This window comes from Hemiscyllium ocellatum, chromosome 3 (assembly GCF_020745735.1).
Source record: "Hemiscyllium ocellatum isolate sHemOce1 chromosome 3, sHemOce1.pat.X.cur, whole genome shotgun sequence".
NCBI classification, from domain to species: domain Eukaryota; kingdom Metazoa; phylum Chordata; class Chondrichthyes; order Orectolobiformes; family Hemiscylliidae; genus Hemiscyllium; species Hemiscyllium ocellatum.
In genome coordinates, this window is record NC_083403.1 from 26,740,058 (window position 1) to 26,762,942 (window position 22,885).

The following is a 22,885-nucleotide window of genomic DNA, read 5'->3' on the forward strand; positions in this document are numbered from 1 at the left end:
GGAGTAGGCCCTTCAGCCCTTCATGCCTGTTCCTTCATTCACTGAGATTATGGCTGGTCTGTGGCCTAACACCATTGACCCATCTTTGGCCCATATCCCTTAATTAAAAATTATCTATCTCAGATTTAAAATTAACTACTGATCCTGCATCCACTGGCATTTGTGTAAGTGAATTCCAAACGTCCACCACACTTTGTGTATAGAGGTGCTTCCGAAAGTCTCTCCCGAATGCTCTGGCCCTAATTCTCCCGAACCAGTCTTTATCTACACTGTCTTTTCCTGTTAATTTATTGAAAACTTCAATCAGATGACCCAAAACCTTCCAGACTTAGATAAATCAGACCTAATTTGTTTAATCTCTCTTCATAACTTAACTCCTGAAGTCCGGGTATCATTCTTGTAAGCCTGCGTTGTACTCCCTACAAGACCAATACACAGTGGCTCAGTGCTTAGCACTGCTATCTCACAGCGCCGAGGACCGGGGTTTGATTTCAGCCTCAGGTGACTGTCTGTGTGGAGTTTGCACATTTTCCCTGTGTCTGCATGGGCTTCCGCTAGTTTGCTTCCACAATCTAAAGATGTGTGGGTTAGCTGGATTTGCCATGCTAAATTGTCCATAGTGTTCTGGGATGTGCAGGTTAGGTGCATTTGTCAAGGGTATATATAGGGTAGGGGAAATGGGTCTGGGTGGAATGATTGGGCCTGTTTCCACACTGGATTCTGTGAGAACAACGTCCCTCAGGTGTGTGTGCCTAGATCTGGAGATGGTTTTCTAACTGGGGTCAACCTAGCACTTCAGAGCATCCTGATGTCACAAAAAGTGCAAAGCTGATAGATTTGCTTTTTAACGAAGGTGCTGTGTTTGACTTGGGAGAGCTCGTGACTAATGCTTTATTTATGAAGCAATTCACAGATAAACAGCTGTGAAATATAATAATTGCCCGATATCTTCTCCAATTAGGAAACTTCGGGCTTAATTCCTCTCCTGCACAGTTGCAACACTCTTGCTGAAGTAGTTCCATTAAATTCCTGGCTGCATTATTTTAAGCAGTTTGCTTTACCATACTTCAACACAGTGCTAAACCCATCTATTTTCACAGACTGAACTATCCATTGTATTGGCACAAACAAAACCATAACATAAACAGAAGGGTGGCACGGTGGCTCTGTGGTTAGCACTGCTACCTCACAGCACCAGAGTCCCAGGTTCAATTCCAGGCTTGGGTGACTGTCAGTGTGGAGTTTGCAAATTCTCCTGTGTCTGCGTGGGTTTCCTCTGGGTGTTCCGGTTTCCTCCCACAATCCAAAGATGTGCAGGCTAGGTGAATTGGCCATACTAAATTGCCCATAGTGTAGGGTGCATTAGTTAAAGGGAAAAGGGGTTTGGGTGGGTGACTCTTCGGAAGGTTGGTATGGACTTAGATTAGATTAGATTAGACTTACAGTGTGGAAACAGGCCCTTCGGCCCAACAAGTCCACACCGACCAGCCGAAGCGAAACCCACCCATACCCCTACATTACCCCTTACCTAACACTACGGGCAATTTAGCATGGCCAATTCACCTGACCCGCACATCTTTGGACTGTGGGAGGAAACCGGAGCACCCGGAGGAAACCCACGCAGACACGGGGAGAACGTGCAAACTCCACACAGTCAGTCGCCTGAGTCGGGAATTGAACCCGGGTCTTCAGGCGCTGTGAGGCAGCAGTGCTAACCACTGTGCCACCGTGCCGCCCAAAACTTGTTGGGTTGAAGGGCCTGTCTCCACACTGTAGGGAATCTACAGTGTCAAACTGCTAAAAATGGTTGAAAATTAAGCCTAAAATTCACTCTAGAAATTTGAGCGGGTCCTGGTTTCAGTATCTGTAGGATTCCACTGTCTCACTGTCAACAGCAATGAACACAAACTACACTTGACCCCACTCCATCGAGAGTCACTCACTTTCAAGAACATTGGTAAAAATAAAGCCGGCGTGCATTGCCTGAAAGGGTGGTTTAAGAAGCTTCAGTGATAACTTTCCGAAGGGAATTAGATGTATACCTAAACAGGAAAGATTTGCAGTGCTCTGAACTAAAAGCCGTGGTGTGGAGGTGTAGGTATTGGACTGAATTGGACAATGTTAAAAATCAACTAGGTGAGACTGAGGACTGCAGATGCTGGAGAGTTAGAGTCAAGAGTGTGGTGCTGGAAAAGCACAGCAGGTCAAGCAGCATCCAAGGAGCAGGAGAATCGACATTTCGGGCAAAAGCCCTTCGTCAGGAAATTTCTCCTTTTCAATTCTCCTGCTCCTTGGATGCTGCCTGACCTGCTGTGATTTTCCAGCACCACACTCTCAAAGGTTAAAAATCACATAACACCAGGTTATAGTCCAACAGGTTTATTTGGAAGCACTAGCTTTCAGAGCGCTGCTCCTTCATCAGGTACCTCTGAAAGCTAATACTTCTAAATAAACCTGTTGGACTATAACCTGGTGTTGCGTGATTTTTAACTGAATAAAAAAGAATGGGTCTTACTGGATAGTTGGGCTATCATAATAGGCTGAATGGTCCTTTCCTTGCTGTATGATCTTGCATTGCATGACTGGAATCATGGACCCCACTAGCATCAAAGTCAGCAATTGCTGGAAAAGCTCAGCAGGTCTCGGAGCATCTGAGGAGAGAAAGCAGTGACCCTTCTTCACTGCCAGCATTTCTTGCCAACAGCCAGCTGAACTTGCACCGTTTGGATCCACTCCTTCTGCACATTGCACCAAATAAAGCTCGCGAAAAGCCTGGAAGACCAGTCCTTAGACTCCAAACTTGCCCTCTCCGGAACCAATTTCACTACAAGTTATAAAAGGGCAGCGCAAGCATTTACTGAGCAGGGAAATAACTGTTTTCCCTCAGTTTTCTTCCCATATCTCCTGAAACCGCCAATTGTTGGTGGAGTTCAGTTCTAGGGTTGTCCTGAGTTCTCCAGAACATTCGCCAGTGGTGATTCCTCATGTGTAAGCCAGCAGATGGTACATAAAAGGAAAAGTAGCCAACACAAGGCAGATGGGACATCAGAAAGCAGTCCTCCATCAGAACCGTTAATGTGTGTCGTGGGCTCCAATGAGAGGTGGTTCCAGTTAATCACAAGAGGGATAGAGATGAGGAATCTCTGAAAATAATAATCTATCCAGTGCAGAGAGTTCTTCCTGGTGTCAAGAACAATAAATATTCCTCGACAATGAGGGGAGTGCCCCTAGATTGGAGAAAATGGAGACCCCTCCCCCCAAATCCTGAGCCCAGCAGCCACTGAAAGACCTTAGTTGGTGGCGGGTGAGGAAGGTCCACACAATTGCTGAGATGTTGGAAAAAGGATTGGGAAGGATGGTTTTCCAGTGCCAAACTATCCCCTTTTTTGCCCCTCCACCAGGTCTAAGGAGGGAGAAGTTCTGTCCAATATGTACAAAACCGATTATCCAGTGGGACATGCTTTGACTTAGAGACAACTTTTCAAAAAAAGGACTTTGTTCACCATAATGCTGAGGACATGAAAGTTGCCATTGTTAATCTCTCCTTTATTTCATCCAGGGGAAAAAAACCTGCACTTTCCCCACCACAGCTACTAACTACTTCCCAATCGGATGCTTGGCTTTTGTGTTTAGTTCCTGCATAGAATATGTGCATTGCTGGCTTGGATAGCATTTGTCACCCCCTCCTAATTGCCGTTAAGGTATTGATAAGCTGTGTTTTGTGTGCTTGTCTTTTTGAACTGCTGCAGTCCTTAGGCTGCAGGTTTAGCCATAATGCTGTTTGGGAGGGATTTCCATGTTGCGGACTGAGAATGATGATATAGTTTCAGGTCAGGATGCTGAGTGGCTTGGAATGGGAAATCGTGAGTGGGTGGTGACCCCAGATATCTGCTGCCCTTGTCCTTCTAGGTGTTAGAGGTCTCGGTTTTTGAAGATTCTATCGAAGGGGCTTCAGTGAGTGTGTCCACAGGAGGCACTGTGGGCGGCACGGTGGCACAGTGGTTAGCACTGCTGCCTCACAGCGCCCGAGACCCGGGTTCAATTCCCGACTCAGGCGACTGACTGTGTGGAGTTTGCACTTTCTCCCCGTGTTTGCGTGGATTTCCTCCGGGTGCTCCGGTTTCCTCCCACAGTCCAAAGATGTGCGGGTCAGGTAACTGGCCATGCTAAATTGCCCATAGTGTTAGGTAAGGGGTAAATGTAGGGGTATGGGTGGGTTGCGCTTCGGCAGGTCGGTGTGGACTTGTTGGGCCGAAGGGCCTGTTTCCACACTGTAAGTAATTTAATCTAATCACTGTCTTACAGTTGAGGTGAGGTACCACGAAAAAAGGAGTGGGAAGGATGGTTCTCCAGTGCCAAACTACCCCCTTTTTTTGCCCCTCCATCAGATCTAAGGAGGGAGAAGTTCTGTCCAATATGTGCAAAACCGATTATCCAGTGATTACTGCATCACTATTTCGGAGAGCTTGCTGCGGGACATGCTTTGAATTAGAGACTATTTTAAGGTGTTTAAGGTGAGGTACCAATCAGTCAGTTTGCTATTTACTTCCTCAAGGACTTCAATCCATATGGTAATGAAAAAACAGAAAAGAAAAGGCTACTCTCCATCTAGCTGTCTATCATTCCTCAAGCATCACTCCCAGATTTGGCAGCTTGACCTTGTGACCCCTTGCCTGACCATCTTGGCTTAACGTGAAGCTTTCGCCCCAATTTATTTTTTCTGTACTGCTAGCTTGCAGCTTTATAGAGTCCTCCTCCAATTGCTCCCTTTAAATATGTAGACTGGAGTTTGTCTGCTTGTTCCTCCTTTCTCTGACAATAACGAACACCTTTCGAAAGGAGTCAGTTGAATATCTTGTTGTAAGAGAAATGACAGGGTTAAGGATCAAATTCTCGGGCCAGATTCCCCAGGGTAAGCTCTGTCCTGTGGGACTACAGGAAGGTCAGCCTTTCGGAATGCATCTGGAGAGGGTTGGATAGTTAAGATTGGAATATAACATCAGCCTTTTGGAATTTTTAGTTGATTGACTTCAGGGGTCAGGGAAACATTTTCCCAAGAGCTCTTCTTCCTGTGGCAGAGATGTTGAGAATGCAGAAATGACTTTACAAGATCCAGTCACTGTAGTATGGGAACAGAATCTCAGGATAAGGGGTCATTCATTTAGGATAGGGATGAGGAGAAACTTCTTCACTTATATGTTATGAATCCTTGGAATTCTGTACCCCAGAGCATCGTCAATATTCCGTCATTGCAAAAGGAATTTTGGCACTTATTGCTAAAGGAATGGAGTATAAAAGAAGGATAGTATTGCTGTGATTATACAAGGCATAAGACCATAAGACATAGGAGTGGAAGTAAGGCCATTCGGCCCATCGAGTCCACTCTGCCATTCAATCATGGCTGAAGGGCATTTCAACTCCATTCGCCAGCATTCTCCCCGTAGCCCTTAATTCCTTGTGACATCAAGAATTTATCAATCTCTGCCTTGAAGACATTTAGCGTCCCGGCCTCCACTGCACTCTGCGGCAATGAATTCCACAGGTCCACCTCTCTGGCTGAAGAAATGTCTCCGCATTTCTGTTCTGAATTTACCCCCTCTAATTCTAAGGCTCCACGGGCCCTAGTCTCCTCGCCCAACAGAAACAATTTCCTGGCGTCCAACCTTTCCAAGCCCTGTATTATCTTGTAAGTTTCAATTAAATCTCCCCTTAATCTTCTAAACTCCAATGAATACAATCCCAGGATCCTCCGCCATTCTTCGTATGTTAGACCTACCCATTCCAGGGATCATCCGTGTGAATCTCTGCTGGACACAACTCCAGTGCCAGTATGTCCTTCCTGAGGTGTGGGGTCCAAAACTGGACACAGTACCCCAAATAGGGCCTAACCAGAGCTTTATAAAGTCTCAGTAGCACAACAGTGCTTTTATATTCCAACCCTCTTGAGATAAATGACAACATTGTATTCACTTTCTTAATCACGGCCTCAACCTGAATGTTTACCTTTAGAGAATCCTGGACTAGCACTCCCAGATCCCTTTGTACTTTGGCTTTACGAATTTTCTTACCATTTAAAAAGTAGTCTACACTTTCATTCTTTTTTCCAAAGTGCAAGACCTCGCATTTGCTCACGTTGAATTCCATCAGCCATTTCCTGCACCACTCTCCCAAACTGTCTAGATCCTTCTGCAGCCTCCCCACTTCCTCAGTACTACCTGCCTGTCCACCTAACTTCATATCATCGGCAAACTTCTCTAGAATGCCCCCAGTCCCTTCAACCAGATCATTAATATATAATGTGAACAGCTGCAGCCCCAACACTGAACCCTGCGGGATACCGCTTGTCACCGGCTGCCATTCCGAAAAAGAACCTTTTATCCCAACTCTCTGCCTTCTGTCAGACAGCCAATCCTCAATCCATACCAGTAGCTCACCTCGAACACCATGTGCCTTCACCTTGCTCAGCAGCCTCCCGTGTGGCACCTTATTAAAGGCCTTTTGGAAATCTAGATAGACCACATCCACTGGGTTTCCCTGGTCTAACCTATTTTCACCTCTTCAAACAATTCCAACAGATTTGTCAGACACGACCTTCCCTTACTAAATCCATGCATTGGTGAGACCACAGCTGGAGTACAACATACATTTTTAGACCCTTTACTTGAGGAAGGATTTAATTGCATTGGAGGCAGATCAGAAAAGATTCACGGAATCAATTCCAGAAACAGAAGGCTTGTCTTATAAGGAGTCATTGAGAAATTTAGGCCCTCACTCGCTCGAGTTTGGAAGGATGAAAGGAGATGTTCAAGGGGTCTGACAAAATGGGCATAGAGTGGATGTTTACCCCATAGAGTGATTTAGAACAAGAAGTCATAGATTTGGGGGAAGAGGTGGCAGATTTAAAATAAAGATGAGGAGAAGTTACTTCTTTTAAATGGTCCTGAATCTATGGAAATCACTGCTCCAAAGTGTGGCAGACACCAGAATACTGGATAAATTTAAGGAAGAGACAGACAGATTTTTAATTAGTAACAAGGTAAAGTTTTATGGGGAGCAGGCAGGAAAGTGGACTCATAGAATCCCGACAGTGTGGAAGCAGGCCGTTGAATCCATCAAGTCCATACTGACCCTCTGAAGAGCATCAAACCCGGACCCACCCTCCAACACTATTCCTGCAACCCTGCATTTCCCACGGCTAATCCACCTAACCTGCACACAATGGGCAATTTTAGCATGGCCAATCCATCTAACCTGCAGGTCTTTAGATTGTGGGAGGAAACCCATACAGACACAGGAAGAATGTACAAACACCACACAGCCTGAGGCTGGAATCAAACCCATGTCCCTGGCACTGTGAGGCAGCAGTGCTAACCACTGAGCCACTGTGTTGAGGAGTTGAGGCTGGGATGAGATCAGCTATGATCAAAATGAATGGCGGAGCAGGCTTGAGGGCCTGAATTGTCTATCCTTGCTCCTAGTTCTTATGTTTGTTGCGTATATTTAAGGCCGAGATTGATTGACATTTACTGTGGCTGAGATTGATGGGATGTAGAAAACAAATAGGAAAGCAGAGTTGAGACAGATGATCAGACAACAATCTAGGCAAAGTACAAAAAGGATTGCAACCCTTCATCAGACACTGACTAGATGGTGAATTACAGGGAAAATTTGAAGGAACCTATCCCTCCCATCCCCTTCCCCGCTCAGCAATAAAAAAAATTAATGTGTTGTTTACAGCATTCCCTTACAATAAACTATGTCCACTGCACAATACTGACAACATATGTTTCTTAACGCCATCCTCTCCCACCATTAAAAACTGGAATTCCCTTTCCCTCAAAACACGACAGAAGCAGTTGCTAGCAAGGTGTGGGACCTGGAGAGTTGCTGAAACTTGCAGTTTAGTTCATAACTTATTGATCCTGTCCTTACCATTATAAAACCACAAGTCAAGATGATGAGAGTGAGGGGGAGAAACAGGGAGAAAAACAGAAAAAAAGGTGATGTCAGAACTTGCCAAGATGAGTGGTGCGGGGGTAGGATTTCAATTCTCTTGTAATTCCTCAACTGTGACAGAGACCCAATACAGAGAGATACCAAAAATGAGGAACAGACAGGAAGAATGTACAACACACTGAGGTAGTAGAGAAAAATAATCATCAAGGTTTCATGTTTTGGAATATTCAGCCCACATTGTAACAGGCTCACTGCTTGTTTCTGTCTAAAGTTTCCAACAGATTTGCAGGCAGTCCAACAGATCTCCAACTCCTGGATCTAATAACACACACTTCCTCTGCCTGCCCTCAACCCGCCCTCCCCTAATGGCATTGGAAGAAATGATGAGCCTGGCAGGGCAGCAACGTACACCAGAAATCCTGCCAGCTTCACCTAACCTACAGCTGGCAGTGTGGCTTACCAGCACAGTCGTACAATGAGGTGACCATTTCTCAGCCAATCTGAACTGAGGCCCAGGCTGAAGCTCTATCTCTGTCTTCAGCAATGTATATTTTGTACTTCTATCTCAATGCTTAAGTCCAATGAATTCACAATTCATTGAATTCATTAATCAAGAATTGAAAAAATGCACAGGTCTCCATATTCTCAGTTCTCACAGGTAGGGGGTGGGGCTGACAGTGTTTAAGCCTTGGAATGGAGTGACAATGGGAAAAGGTTTGGCTGCTGTTTTGTACTAAACACCTGTTGAAAGTCAGTGTACTTCACATCAGCCACATTACCCTCATCAACTCTCATTGCTGCATCTTCAAACAAACTCCAGCAAGTTAGTTCAACATGATTTCACCTTAAACTCTGTGGTTGAAAGGCAATGAATAATGTACTGTTAGGTATTACAGATCTTCATCACCAATCTGGTAAATGTTCAACTCATGATGCTAATGGGGAAAGGGTTTAAAGTTCCTTCGACCTTACAGAAGACTACAAGTATTCAAAATCAATGTGCACCGATACTTCAGACTAATTCATTTGGTTTATTAAGGACCACAATAAATTGCCCACACCAAAGCTAGACGTTGGGCAACTGACAAGAAAAATCTGGGCCCATTTTTACCACCTACAAATAGCCAACAGAAACAAATGATCTTGTCATTATCCCATTGTATTTTGTGGAATCTTATTGTGAGCAAAATTAGCTGCCACATCTTCCACAGTACAATATTGTCTACAGTGTAAAAACACTGCATAGTCTGTAAAGCACTTTGCGATATCTTGAGGTTGTGAAGGACACCATGTAAAGTGCAAATCATTTGTTTTATTTTCACATTCATGGGACTGGTATGCTTATACACTGCTGCAGCATCTTTGACTTGCTTCAGGAATTATTGCATTCAAGAGACTGACATTCCTTTCAGAGCCTGAAAAGGGACATGGCTACCTCACTCAAGTTGTTGATGGTTGAGAAATGCAAACCATACGCAAACATCATCACAGTAGATTTTCAATGCAAATCTTACAATTGCACAAGATGGCTCTAAATTGACAGTACAATTCACTGTTGCAATGAAATTCATAGGCTCATGGGGAATGCAATTTTTGGAGTCACTGTTTGAGAGAACTAAGCTTGAAAACTAGAAACTGTGCCACCAGTTTAATCCCTGATTGTCACCAAAGCTCCAAGCAATGTTGAGTTGCACACCACATCTAAGAAATCAACAAACAATTCGGGTGCCTCTCCAGAATATCAGCTTTGAGAGCAACTCCCAGTGATAACCATGCAACAGAGATGACTAGCCTCCCTCCTTGTACTTACTCATTCAGATTGAAGGATGATAGAGCATAGTGACTCAGGTGCCCTTTGCTGCAGCTTCTTTCCTTTACTTGCGTTTCTCCTGATGGATTCTTATCCTGGACAGTGGTTCCAATTTGAGGAGAGCTGGGCACAGGGAGGAGGTAGGGGGATTGGGGTGGGGAGGTATGAATCAGAGCAAAGTCAGGGTGTCATAGGCTTTCAACAGGAGAACACTGACACAGGCGAAGCAGAACCAGCTGGAAGATGTTCGTCGTTCAGAGCCTTCAATGTGTTACTAATCCGTGAACGATCAGAAATCCAGTGGTAAATGGGGGGGGTTACCTCACTGCTAACTCCGCATCTGCAGCAGATACTGCTTGTCTCCTTTCTTTCCCGGGAGTTAAGCCGCTCTTGAATGCTGGAGTGTTACAGTGTGTCAGGTCTGCCGACTGTTTTTGCTCAGCTCGCTTCTCTGCAGTGAATGAATGTGCTTTGCATTTCAAGTCAACCCAGCTGCAGTTTGTTTAACTGCCTTCTGAGTAAGCTGTAAACAAGGGAGCGAAGCCAAAAGAGGTCAGCGCCAAGAAACAGAGAGAGAGAGCCACTCACAGGGGCATGGAGGCAGAGACACAAAGAGCACCAATGCCACTGTACACTCAGTCTGAGGCAGACACAGAGAGAAACATAGACACCAATACAGATGGAGACAAAGGCACATACAGTTAGACATAGCATATTAGAGAGACAGAAGGATAAATGAATCCCAGGAGAAATACAGAAGAGATATATACATACATGTACACGGAGATGGTTGAAATCCATGCTGACTATTCATCATTGTATTTCTGTTTTTGAGATATTTTCCTATTCTGTTCTTTACCATTTATTACCACCAACATTATCCTGACCAGTCTGCAGACTTCGGGATATGATATAGCTCACCTCTTCATTATTGCTGTCACTTGAGCTATCTGCCTATTGCCTGGCACTGCACATTTTTCTAACCAATCTTTCCATGTCACGGTATCTCTGCTGCATTATTTAATTATTTAACTATTAATTATTTTGAAAGACATGGAAGCTAATACAACCTTGCAAAATGGATATATCACAACTGACCAATATCAGAACTGATAAATGTGAGATTTTCTATCCTGATCGGAAAAATAAAGTTGTTGCATATGATTTGGGAAACAAGACTCAAAAGGGGGAAGAGAAATGAAGGGAGGAACAAGAAAACGACTATTGAAAGTAGCCACTGGTTAATAAGGCCATGCAAAAGCACTGCACAAAACACTGCACTGGGTTTCATTTCCAGGTGGATACAATGGAAAACTAAACACTTTATGTTAAACTTGTTCTGAGGATTGGTCACTTGACTCAAAATGTGAACTCTCTTTTCTCTCCACAGATGCTGCCAGACCTGCTCAGCTTTTCCAGCAATTTCTGGTTTTGTTTGTGGTTAATGCAAAACTTGTATTGGCTTATTTTGCAGCGTTTTGCATATTTCTGGTCACCATAGTGTAGAGGGTGTAACATACATTGACAAGGATAGTATATAAAAAAATAAATTTTATTAATCAGAAATGGGTGAAGTGGTGGGATTTTAGCTGGTTGGTTGGAAGTTGGTTTGTTAACAGGAATGAGACACTAAAGGAGAGTGGTCACATTTCAGATCAGAAATAAAAGGGTTTGTGGCGGAGTTTCTCAAGGCTTGGCTTTGGGAAGGGGATCATTACTTACTTTTAAACAGTGACCCCTAGTTCTAGATCCTCACATAACAGAAAACACCCTTACCACATTTATCCTGTTACAGCCCCTCAAGAGTTTATATATTTCAATCTAGTCTCTTATAATTCCTCTAAACTCTAGCCTGCCCAATCATTCCTCATAAGACCATCTACTTTTTCCAGGAATTAGCCTAGTAAACCTTCTCTGAACTGCTTCTGATACTTTCATGTCATTTTTTAAACAAGGAGACAAATACTGTATACAGTACTCTAACTGTGGGCTCACCAGTGCTCTGAATAACCATTGCATCACTCACTACTTTTATGTTCAATGCACAATGGCAGCAGTTCAGCTTCAACACTATTGTCCCTCGAGACTGATTACTAAACATAGTGGTCTCGGACTCAGCCCCACTCTCCGCAACTAGATCCTTAGTTTTCTGACCCATAGGCCACAATCAGTGAAGATTGGGGACAATATTCATCCTCACTAACACTCAACACTGGAGCTCCCCAGGGATGCGTACTCAGCCCCCTATCGTACTCACTATGTACCCATGACTGTGTCGCCAAATACCAAACGACTGCCATTTACAAGTTCGCTGATGACACCACCATAACTGGTTGAATCTCAGATGGCGACGAAACAGTCTACAGACGGGAGGCGGAAGACATGGAAAATGGTGCACTGAGAACAACCTAGCTCTCAATGCTGGCAAAAACAAGGAACTCATTATTGCCTTTGGCAGGATGTTATTCATGCCCCCCTATACATTTACAGCACAGAGGTAGAATAAGGGGAGAGTGTCAAGCTCTTGAGAGTGGTTATCCACAACAAGCTTTCCTGCACACTTCATACAGACGCACTGGTTACAAAGGCCCATCAACGTCTTTTTTTCCTCAGGCAGCTGAGAAAATTTGGCATGACGGCAAATACCCTTGCCAACTTTTATAGGTGCGCCATCGAGTGCATTCTGTTTGGATGTATCGCTACCTGGTATAGCAACTGTACCATTCGAGATCGGAGATGGTTACAGAGAGTGGTGAGCTCTGCCCGGACAATCACAAAGGCCAACCTCCCATCTACAGAATCTATCTACCTGGCCCGCTGTCAAGGAAAGGCCACCAGCATTCTCAAAGATCCATCCCACCCTGGCAATGCTTTTCTACAACCTCTACCATCGGGGAGAAGGTACAGAAGCCTGAACACACACACCAGCCAGTTTCAAAACAGTTTCTACCCTACTGTTGTTAGAATACTGAATGGACTCACAAACTCTTAACACTCATCTGTACCTGTGTTTTTGTTTTTGCTGTTGTTTACCTATTATTTACTATCTGTGCTATTTAACTCTGTGATCCAACTGTATTGCTCACAAGACAAAGCTTTTCACTGTGCCTCAGTACACGTTACAATAAATTCAATTCAATTCAATGGCTTGATAACATTCTGCTAGCATTCCTGATTACTTGCAGTTACCAGCACAGTAACCTGCATTTCTTGCACTCAGGTATCCAGATTTGCATCCACATCTACATTTATTTGAGCGATAGGGAGAGGCTGAACAGGCTGGGGCTGTTTTCCCTGGAGCGTCGGAGGCTGAGGGGTGACCTTATAGAGGTTTACAAAATTATGAGGGGCATGGATAGGATAAATAGACAAAGTCTTTTCCCTGGGGTCCGGGAGTCCAGAACTAGAGGGCATAGGTTTAGGGTGAGAGGGGAAAGATATAAAAGAGACCTATGGGGCAACTTTTTCACACAGACAGTATACATGTATGGAATGAGCTGCCAGAGGAAGTGGTGTAGGCTGGTACAATTGCAATATTTAAGAGGTATTTGGATGAGTATATGAATAGGAAGGGTTTGGAGGAATATGGGCCGGGTGCTGGCAGGTGGGACTAGATTGGATTGGGATATCTGGTCGGTGTGAACGGGTTGGACCGAAGGGTCTGTTTCCATGCTGTACATCTCTATGACTCTATGATCTCAGTGCTCTACAATCCCACTGGTATAACATGATTCATTCTTCCTTTCTGCCAAAATAGACAGGAAAGTGCAATTAATAAAACATATATACGCTTTATCAACAGTGAAATCGAGCATCAATGCAGGGTGGGTATGTTAAACCTGTATTAAAACTGGCTCGGCTTGTGTCCAGTTCTGGATACCTCACTTGAAAATAAATGTGAACGAAAAGTGCAGAAAAGATTCACGAGGATGGTTTTGGCACTGAGGAAATTCAGTTACACAGACAGAAGGTGGGATGTTGCTCCTTTGAGGAAGGAAGATAGTGGTGAGATTTGATGGAGGTCGAAGTGATGTATAGCACAGAAACAGACACTTCAGTCCAACTCATCTGTGCCGATCAGACACCCTAAATTAATTTATTCCCATTTGCCAACATTTGGCCCATATCCCTCTAAACCCTTCCTATGCATGTACCCATGTGTTCAAATCTATGAAGGTTTGGGAGAAATAGGTAAGGATAAACTGTTCCCATTGGTGACAGAACTGAGTACCAGAGACTGCTGATTAAGTTAATTGGCAAAAGAAGCATTGGTGACATGAGGAAACAAACTGTATCATGTAAAGGGTTAAGGTTTGGAATGCTCTGTCTGAGACTGCGGTGGAGGTAAATCCAATAGAAAATTGAACTATTGAAAAGAAAGAAGGGGCACGCTCAGGATGATGGCTGGAAGACGCATCAACTTTGCAAATGGGACACAGTCCCAAAGTAGTCTCCTGTCCCCATGGTTGCCTCTGATCTGCTTCCAAATTCAGTGGGCATGACCCCATCCTGGCCTCACCTCTTGGGAGCTCAAAATGGCAGCACACTTTCTATCTACCCTTCTATCAAGGTAGGACTGCTGAGTCAGGACATTCCCCATCTCCAGGAAAGTACACACACATTGTCAGAAATATGTGAAAAGGACAATTTACACACACACACACACACACACACACACACACACAAACTGAAAGAGACAGATGGAGAAATTTGACCAGAGAATCTATCTTCCCTTCAACACAACCCCTGGTGTTTCTGTGAAGAGTTTTTTGATCAGATGGTTATCTTTACTGAAAGAACATCAGAAAAAATGGTTCACAAGAGACAAGAGTATCAGGTTTCAAAACATTTTTAAAAAGAATCCATATGTCAACTGGGAAGGGTTCAGAGGGCAGCATGGTAAAGGAGCCTCCCCAAATATAGCTGTCTAGTGACTGTCCTATTTTTAAAGCCAATCTGCCAATCTCCATTAAAATAAGCACAGTTCCCAAATGAGCTGTAAATCATGATTAAAATACCCACCGATAATTTCCACGGGGGTTCTGCTGTATTCAGCAACAACATTTTACATCTGTACGGAGGTTTGAGGTGGGAAAACGTCCTGAGGCAGCATGATTACAGAAAGACTGATACCAACCCATATCCAGGAGGATTAGGAAGGTTGAGCAATGGTCTTGGTCAAAGAGGCAGGACTTTAGGAAGTGGAGGTGGGGATGTGCAGGGAGGCTTCAGCAAGGGAACTCCAGAGCCCAGTTTCCTGGCAACCATAGGCACACACACTATTGGCACAACTTTGGGAAGGTGGGATGCATGAACTCCAAGAGGAATGTGGGTTGAGGCCTGGTGTATGTTAAAGAAACAGGAATGGCTAAGGTCAGAGCAGGATTTAAACACAAGAATTTCAATTTTAAAAGTTAGCCAATGTAGTACAAAAGGTTTATTTGGAAGTTCAAGCTTTCAGAGCATTGAAGGAGCAGCACTCTGAAAGTGTGTACTTCCAAATAAACCTGTTGGACCATAACCTGGTGCCATGTGATTTTTACCTTTGTCCACCTCAGTCCAACACCAGCACCTCCACATCAGGGCCAGTGTAGGTTAGGGGTGCAGCCGAGAAGGATACATGGGACTTGATACAAGTTAAGTTACAGCCAACAGCAACTTGCATTCAACATTGTAAAACACCTTACAGAGCATTACGAAACAAAATATCCCACAAAGCCATATAAAGAGATATTTGGATGGATGATCAGAAGCTTATTTAAGGAACAGCTTAGAAGAGGAAGATAGACAAGATGGCACTCCAGAGCTTCGGGTTTTAAGGCACAGCAAAGGTCTGATGAATGAAAGAAGCAGAGGAGAGTGGAGATCTCAGAGGATTGTGGAGCTGGAGGAGATGACTGAGACAGGGAAGGCCAAGGATGTGGAGGGGTTTGACAGTAGTTGTAAAACCCAAGCATTGTTTAACCGGAGATCACTGTATGTACAAATTAACATTCGGACACATTGTCCAGGAATAGTCCAATCAGGCTGCATCTCTCATTCATATTGAAGAGTTTTAATGGAAAAATTAGATTGAGGAAAAATATTCAGCATAAAACTTCATAAGATTTGGCTAATTCTCTGCTGGGAATCAGGAATTAGTGAACGTAATTCACTTCACCCTCTAACCAAGGTATTTGCCGAAGACTTTTCAAACTGGCATCAGATGGCACGTCACACCACACTCTGCATGGCAAAGGGAACCCCGGGATTATGACTATGAAGGAAAAGGAAAGAAGAGGGCGGCATTCACTGAAACAGAACATTTGAAGGGAGAACAAATAACTAAGAATATTTATAACCACAGTGGCTCAGTGGTTAGCACTGCTGCCTCACAGCGCCAGGGACCTGGGTTCCTGTGACTCTCTGTGTGGAGGTTGCACATTCTCCCCCTGTGTCTGTATGGGTTTCCTCCGGGTGCTCTGGTTTCCCCCCACAGTCCAAAGATGTGCAGGTTGGGTGGATTGGCCGTGCTAACTAACCCATAATGTTAGGTGCATTAGTCAGGGGTAAAAGTGAGCAAATGGATCTGGGTGGTTTACTCTTCAGAGGGTTGGTGTGGACTCGTTGGGCCAAATAGCCTGCTTCCACACAGTCGGGAATCTAATCTAACCCAACCTCAACCTCAGGTGGTTACAACGTGGAGTGTAAATTATGCAACACTTCGAGAGGCAAATGAATGATTTCCAACACGGTTCTTCAACATCAGAAGCATCAAAGGATTATATGCTCATGCAAACATTACGAGAGTATTGAGTATAATACCACAAGACAAGCAAGTCAATCTCAACATTTAATAGAGGATTAGGTTAACACATGGGAAAGGAGAAAATATTAAAGGATGTGAGGGGGAAAGCCAGAAAGTGAAATAGTTCTGGTGTGAAGTGTCACCATGCTAGGAATGTTGGACCAAATATATTTCTCCGTTGGAAAAGCAATCACTTTGTGTGTGGAACAGTGAGAGGGGAATCATGTCAGCAAGTCTCAGGGGAGCTAGATAAATCTATTGCTGATTGAAGGGTTTATGAGACAGAGCTCAGTCTGGTATTTTTCAACTTCTGGACTTGAGTGTTAGAATGGTCTGTCCAATGGTTAAAGAACTCTCGGTATCATTTTAGGAAAGACAGTTTGTTCAATATGCTGACCACATTCATCCTCAACCACATAAACAACTCAACATTGCTGATTATGGGACTTTGCTTTACACTAATTAGCCACTGCATTGATAGGCATCACAACAGTGACTATTCCACAGAAATGACTGCGGAGCATGCTCAGGACATGTTTTCCCATGAGGTTCCTATTCTAATCAACAAACTTAATTGCTTCTTGGAAGGTAGAAATTTCAATTACTATCTGTGTCTTGCATTTTGTTTTATAGGAATCCCATGTTTAAAGCAGAAGAGGCACAGAAGAGGTGTGAAACAAAGGTGCAAAATCATAGAATCGTGAAGTCCTAGGGCACAGGAGACCATTCTACCCTTCATGACCATACTGGCTGTTAGAAAGAGCTATCCAATTGCTCCCAGTCCTCTGCCCACTTCCCACAGCCCAGCAAAGGTGTAGGTATTATTGGATATTTCTGACTGCTTTAAGTCTCACTAAAATGTGCAATTATGTTCAATGCTGTTGTGTGAACCAGCAAGTGCAAATAAGGTAAATCCTCTGGCCTTTCTCTCTCTCTAACACACACACACACACACACACACACACACACACACACACACACACACACACACACACACACACACTCTCTCTCTCTCTCTCTCTCTCTCTCTGCATCAAGAAAGACAAAAAGCAGTTTAACATCGAGTCTATGGGCACTTCATAACTAATTCATGCCACTCCTACCCCACCTCACCCCCACGCCCCTCCCCACCCCTTCCCTTATTAAAAAAAACACAACAGCAGGTTAGAAGGTCAGCAAGTCTGCTGACTCCTGCCAAAAAGGACTGAGGTCTTTCCATTTCTAAAATTCTCACCCTTGTTGTCAAATCCCTTTGTGCTCTCCCTATCTTTGGAATCTGCCCCCAGCATAATGTCCCTCTGACATCTTCTGACTTATCCGATTTTGACCAGACCCCTGTTTCCGTCACTGGTGTAATTCTCTCCCAAAACCTCTTCACTTCTCCACTTGTCTGTCATTCTTTAAGGCACTCCTTCAAACCCACTCATTTGACCACACTGTTGACTATCTGCATTTCACGGAAGTACAGAATTGTTATGAAGAAGGGGGCCATTCAGCCCAGTGTTTGTACTACCTTGTCAAATGAATCTCATTACCAACTTCCAATCTCCTGCTTCTACCCCATATCCTTGTATCTTATTTTTATCCAAATGATTATCCAATTCCATACACTGACTATGAGCTGAGTGGAAACATTTTTCCTCATTTCACCTTTGCTTTTTTTACAGATCACTTTAAACTTAGGCCCCCGTATTTTTGTTCCTTTTGCTAGGAGGAAGGGCCTCTTCCTACCTACTCTGTCCAGCCCACTCATGATTCTGAAAACCTCCACCAGATGGTCTCTTAGCCTTTTTCTCTCCAAGGAGAACAGCCCCGACTTCTTAAATCCATCCTCATCAGTGAAGTTTCCCTTCCCAGTCTAGTATATCATGTTCGCATCCTTTCTATAATGTGGCATCCCAAACTGTGTACAATACTTCAGCTGAGGTGTAACACGTGTCTCGAACATGTTCAGGATCATCTTCCTGCTGTTGTACTCTGTGCCCCCATTGATAAAGCCAAGGCTACTGTAAGCTTTACTTCTCAGTCCATGGCTGTTTCTCTGTCATCCTGCCTAACCTTTGGCCCCGTTATGTTTTCCCTAGATCACTGGACTGTGTGCAGCTCTTGTTTCATTCAAATAAAACACAACGCATTAAACAAAATGCCTGACATTGCACATCATTACTCCAGTGGCTATCTGTCACTGGGGTGAGTCAACCAATGTTTTGGTAAATAGACTGCTAAAAGTTCTATCTCACAATTCTCAAAAGAGGGATCCTCTATTTAAATGTAATTCCATACAATTACAGAGTCAAGAATACAGTTGGAAGCCCTTGGAATACTGGATCAGAATTATTCTTTGATTTGGCCAGTGTTTATTTGGCCCCAAAAGTGGAATTCATTGGGTGGAGCATATTTAAAAATTGTATCTCCGTCCCTAAGCCCATTTTGAAAACAATTGAGCAGTCTCTTCTCAGTTCCAAGTCTTCATACCCAATGGGATAGATACGAGGTTGAGAAAGGAGTTGGGGCAGTCTCCATGTGGGAGCAAATCCACAACACAGTACCCTCTTTGAATGAATACACTCTGGGAGCAAAAGGAATCCCAGTTTCCAGGAATCAAAGGTTAAAACATTTGGAAGTCAGGAATAAGTTAGCAAGTAAGGCACTTTTTATTTTAAAAAGGGGTAAGGTTGGGTGTCCCTCTAGATTAAGGGAAAGGATGAGAAGGCAGGTAGATAGCAATGGTGCCAAAATCCACCATTTTCAAAGGGATTCTTAATTTTACTGGGGGTCTTATAGTAGCAAGGAGGTTGTGCAGTAGAAATTGGCATCAACTCAGCACAGGCTCTACCTTAAAACCACACACCAACAGTAATCCCTTTGAGAAATGTAAACTCCCCACCATGGTATACCGAGGGGCTGAGGCACTTTGTACAATCCCCCAGACTGTGTGTCTGACATGAAATGGATATTGTCAATATGAGCTGTAATTGTAAGTGTAACAAGGCAACTCATTGCCCACATCATATATTGGAATAAAGTGATTTGGATTGCACTTTATATAATGCTCAGTTTGAATTGTTACACAAAATCCCTTTAGAAACGCAACAAATAAAATGTATTTATCTGCAATGAAACCGTGGGTCAATTAATGAAGGGGATGGATGTGTTGGGTCCAAGTGCCTTTTGTTGACCATCACTGCCTAGGTCATAAGGACATGGACTCTGCACAATTAAATTCTCACGAGGCATGAGTGTTCCGTATTAAAGCAAGCCATCAAGTGTTGGTGATCTGTCTTTCATTCTGTTATCCAGAAATGACCGAAAAAACGTAACTGCTTCAGACAGCGATAAATGAGGTGACCCGTGACACCCAGGGGTCTGCCTGCCTCTCTCATCGATGCATCCTGGCTTTAATGAGATTCCAACTGCACCATGCTCGTTGTCTCGAGGCTTCATTCCAATCATTCAGTTTCTGCCAGACACACAGACAAACACACTCCAAATGGGCAAGGCAGTGAGGGAAACAAAGCAGCTCTCTAATCTGGTTCCTAAGTATGTTGGGTGTTGCACGGAGAATTGAAACGAAGCACTCGTTTCAACCACCCAAATATTTACTTTTTGCCAAGGGGCAGTAAATAATCAAGGGCTTGATTCGTCAGAGCATGCACATATATACACCTAGACGCATCTCCTTCTCGAATAGGGACCACATGGATATATTTAGGCTGACTTAATTGGAAACTCATCAACAGGGATATTTAAAGGAAAATCATCTCCGAGCAGGATTGTTTGTTTGGTCGTTTTCTTATTTTTAACCTTGGCATTGACTACTCTAACAGTTGACACTCAGACGAGTCTCAAATGAAAGTCTCCCTCTGTTCACCACTGGTTGGAGTCCTAACTTGGAAAGGGTTTCGAGTAGTCTTAATCCAATTCTGCGTATGTCAATCCTAATTAATTAACCACCTCGTCAGCACCAAATCAGATACGGGCAATTAAGACAGTGCTCTTTGAGGATAAACAATACCAGTGTAGGGGACTGACAAAAGGGGCTTTAAATCCCTAACTATCTGAGCTGGATCTGACCTGGGAATGTGGAACAAAAGCAGCAAAAATGTCCCACTGACCAACAACAACATCCTTCATCCAAACGAGTACAAGAATGAATTCACAGGAATAAATTACGACGGCTGTCAGCACTCTCTTCAACTCAGATAATTCTCGGCAACTGTTTTTAAAGGGTCCCCATGGGTGACACACACTCCCTAAATTACTTCCTGAAAGTTTGCATCAATGACAGAGGGGAAGTGTTGTCATGGCAACGTGTTCTGGCAGAGCTCCACAGTGATACAATCAGTAACCCGGTGGCACCAACCCATCGTTAGCAGAAGCTGCCGTTGAAACGAGAGGAAGTGAGCGAGCTTCGCACAGTGAGGAAGAAACACTCTGGATCCGAGACATCACCTCCACGTGCAGTGACGTCTGGACCATCTCTATGGAGAAAGTGAGGACTGCAGATGCTGGAGATCAGAGCTGAAAACTGTGTTGCTGGAAAAGTGCATCTCTCCGGAGCTGGGATGGCAGGACAGACAGATGCAGAGAAGGACCAGATCAGTTAGGAATATCTTCACTGGCGTTCAGAAGAAATAGGGGAGATTTCATAGACACCAATAAATCCCAACAGGAGTAGACTGGATCAATGCAGAAAGGATGTTCCCAGTAACTGCGGAATCCAGAAACAAGGTCATGGTCTAAGGAGACAGGGTAGGCCATTCAGGACTGAGATGAGAAAACATTTCTTCTCCCAGACAGTGGTGGGGCTGTGAAATTTTCTGTCACAGAAAGTGGTCGAGCCCAAAGGATTAAATGCTTTCAATAAGGAGTTAGATTTGGCTCTTCGGGCTAAAGGAATCAAAGGCAATGGCGTAAAAGCATGAACAGGGGACTTAGTTGGATGATCAGTCATGATTGTGTTGAATGGTGAAGCAGGCTGAAAGGGCCAAATGGCCTACTCCAGCTGCATTGTATATGTTTCTACGTTTCTACCTCAGCATTTCTGGATTAAACAAGCTCCTTGAAAGCGGAGTCACAGGTAGATGGGACAGTGAAGGAGGCGTTTGGTATGCTTTCCTTTACTGGTCAGAGTATTGAGTACAAGGTTTGGGAGGTCATGTTGTGGCTGTACAGGATGTTGGTTAGGCCAATGTTGGAATATTGCATGCAGGTCTTGTCTCCTTCCTATCGGAAGGATGTTGTGAAACTTGAAAGGGCTCAGAAAAGATTTACAAGGATGTTGCCAGGGTTGGAGGATTTGAGCTACAGGGAGAGGTTGGGGCTGTTTTTCCTGGAGTGTTGGAGGCTGACGGGTGACCTTGCAGAGGTGTATAAAATCATGAGGGGCATGGATAGGATAAATAGACAAAGTCTCTTCCCTGGGATGGTTGAGCCCAGACATAGGTTTAGGTTGAGAGGGAAAAGATATAAAAAAGACCTGAGGGGCAACTTTTTCACACAGAGGATGGTACAGGTATAGAATGAGCTGCCAGAGGAAGTGGTGAAGGCTGGTACGATTGCAACATTTAAAAGACATCTGGATGGGTATATGAATAGGAAGGATTAGAGGTATATGGGCCAGGTGCTGGCAGGTGGGACTAGATTGGGTTGGTGTATCTGGTCGGCATGGACAAGTTGGACTGAAGGGTCTGTTTCCATGCTGTATATCTCCATGATTCTATGACTCTAATCCCTCCTCTTTGGCCTCAACATCCCCTGTCAAACAGACACGACTATTGATGCTAATCTCTAACAATATAAGGGACTCCATAAAGAAGCCCAATTTGAGGGAGCTCATTACCAACCAGACGCCTAGTGGGAATAATACTCCCTCTTTCCTTCTGACACATGCCCAGTTTAAAAATAGCATCTGTCAGGAGGTTGGAAATCAAACTCTCTTCAGAGCTTCAAGCGTAAAAATACTGATAAATAAAGCTTGACAGATCAAACTAAAATAGGAGAGAAAAAAGTTACCTAGCATCAACAGAGGAATATGCAATAAAAGATGATAAAAGATCAATCAAACCCTCTTCTGATAATTTAAGCAGATAAGGCTGAACCATCACCAAATCACAAAACTGTCATGGTGTAGGAGAGGCCATTCAGTCCATCATGCCTGTACCAGCTTCTCAGATAAACATCGTTACCTCATGTCAATCTCCTGCTTTCTCCCCCAAACTCTTGAACATTATTTGTATCCAGAAAAAAGTCCATTCTTTTCGATTACCTCAATTGAACCTGCCGCCATCAGACTTCAGGCAGTGCATTCCTGAAGTATTTTCATCCACTTT

General features: G+C 43.9%; 1 protein-coding gene across 3 annotated transcripts in view; it reads right to left on the reverse strand.

The window, feature by feature from the left end:
* Window positions 1–22,885, reverse strand: part of daam2 (dishevelled associated activator of morphogenesis 2) — a 312,353-nt gene that overhangs the window by 234,886 nt on the left and 54,582 nt on the right. The window contains exon 1 of one of the 3 annotated variants that reach the window (XM_060849203.1): window positions 9,767–9,831. The exons of the other annotated variants lie outside the window; for them this stretch is intronic. The gene's annotated coding sequence lies outside the window, so the exon portion shown is untranslated. Of the gene's footprint in view, window positions 1–9,766; window positions 9,832–22,885 lie in introns of those variants that run through there. 3 annotated transcript variants of the gene reach the window in all.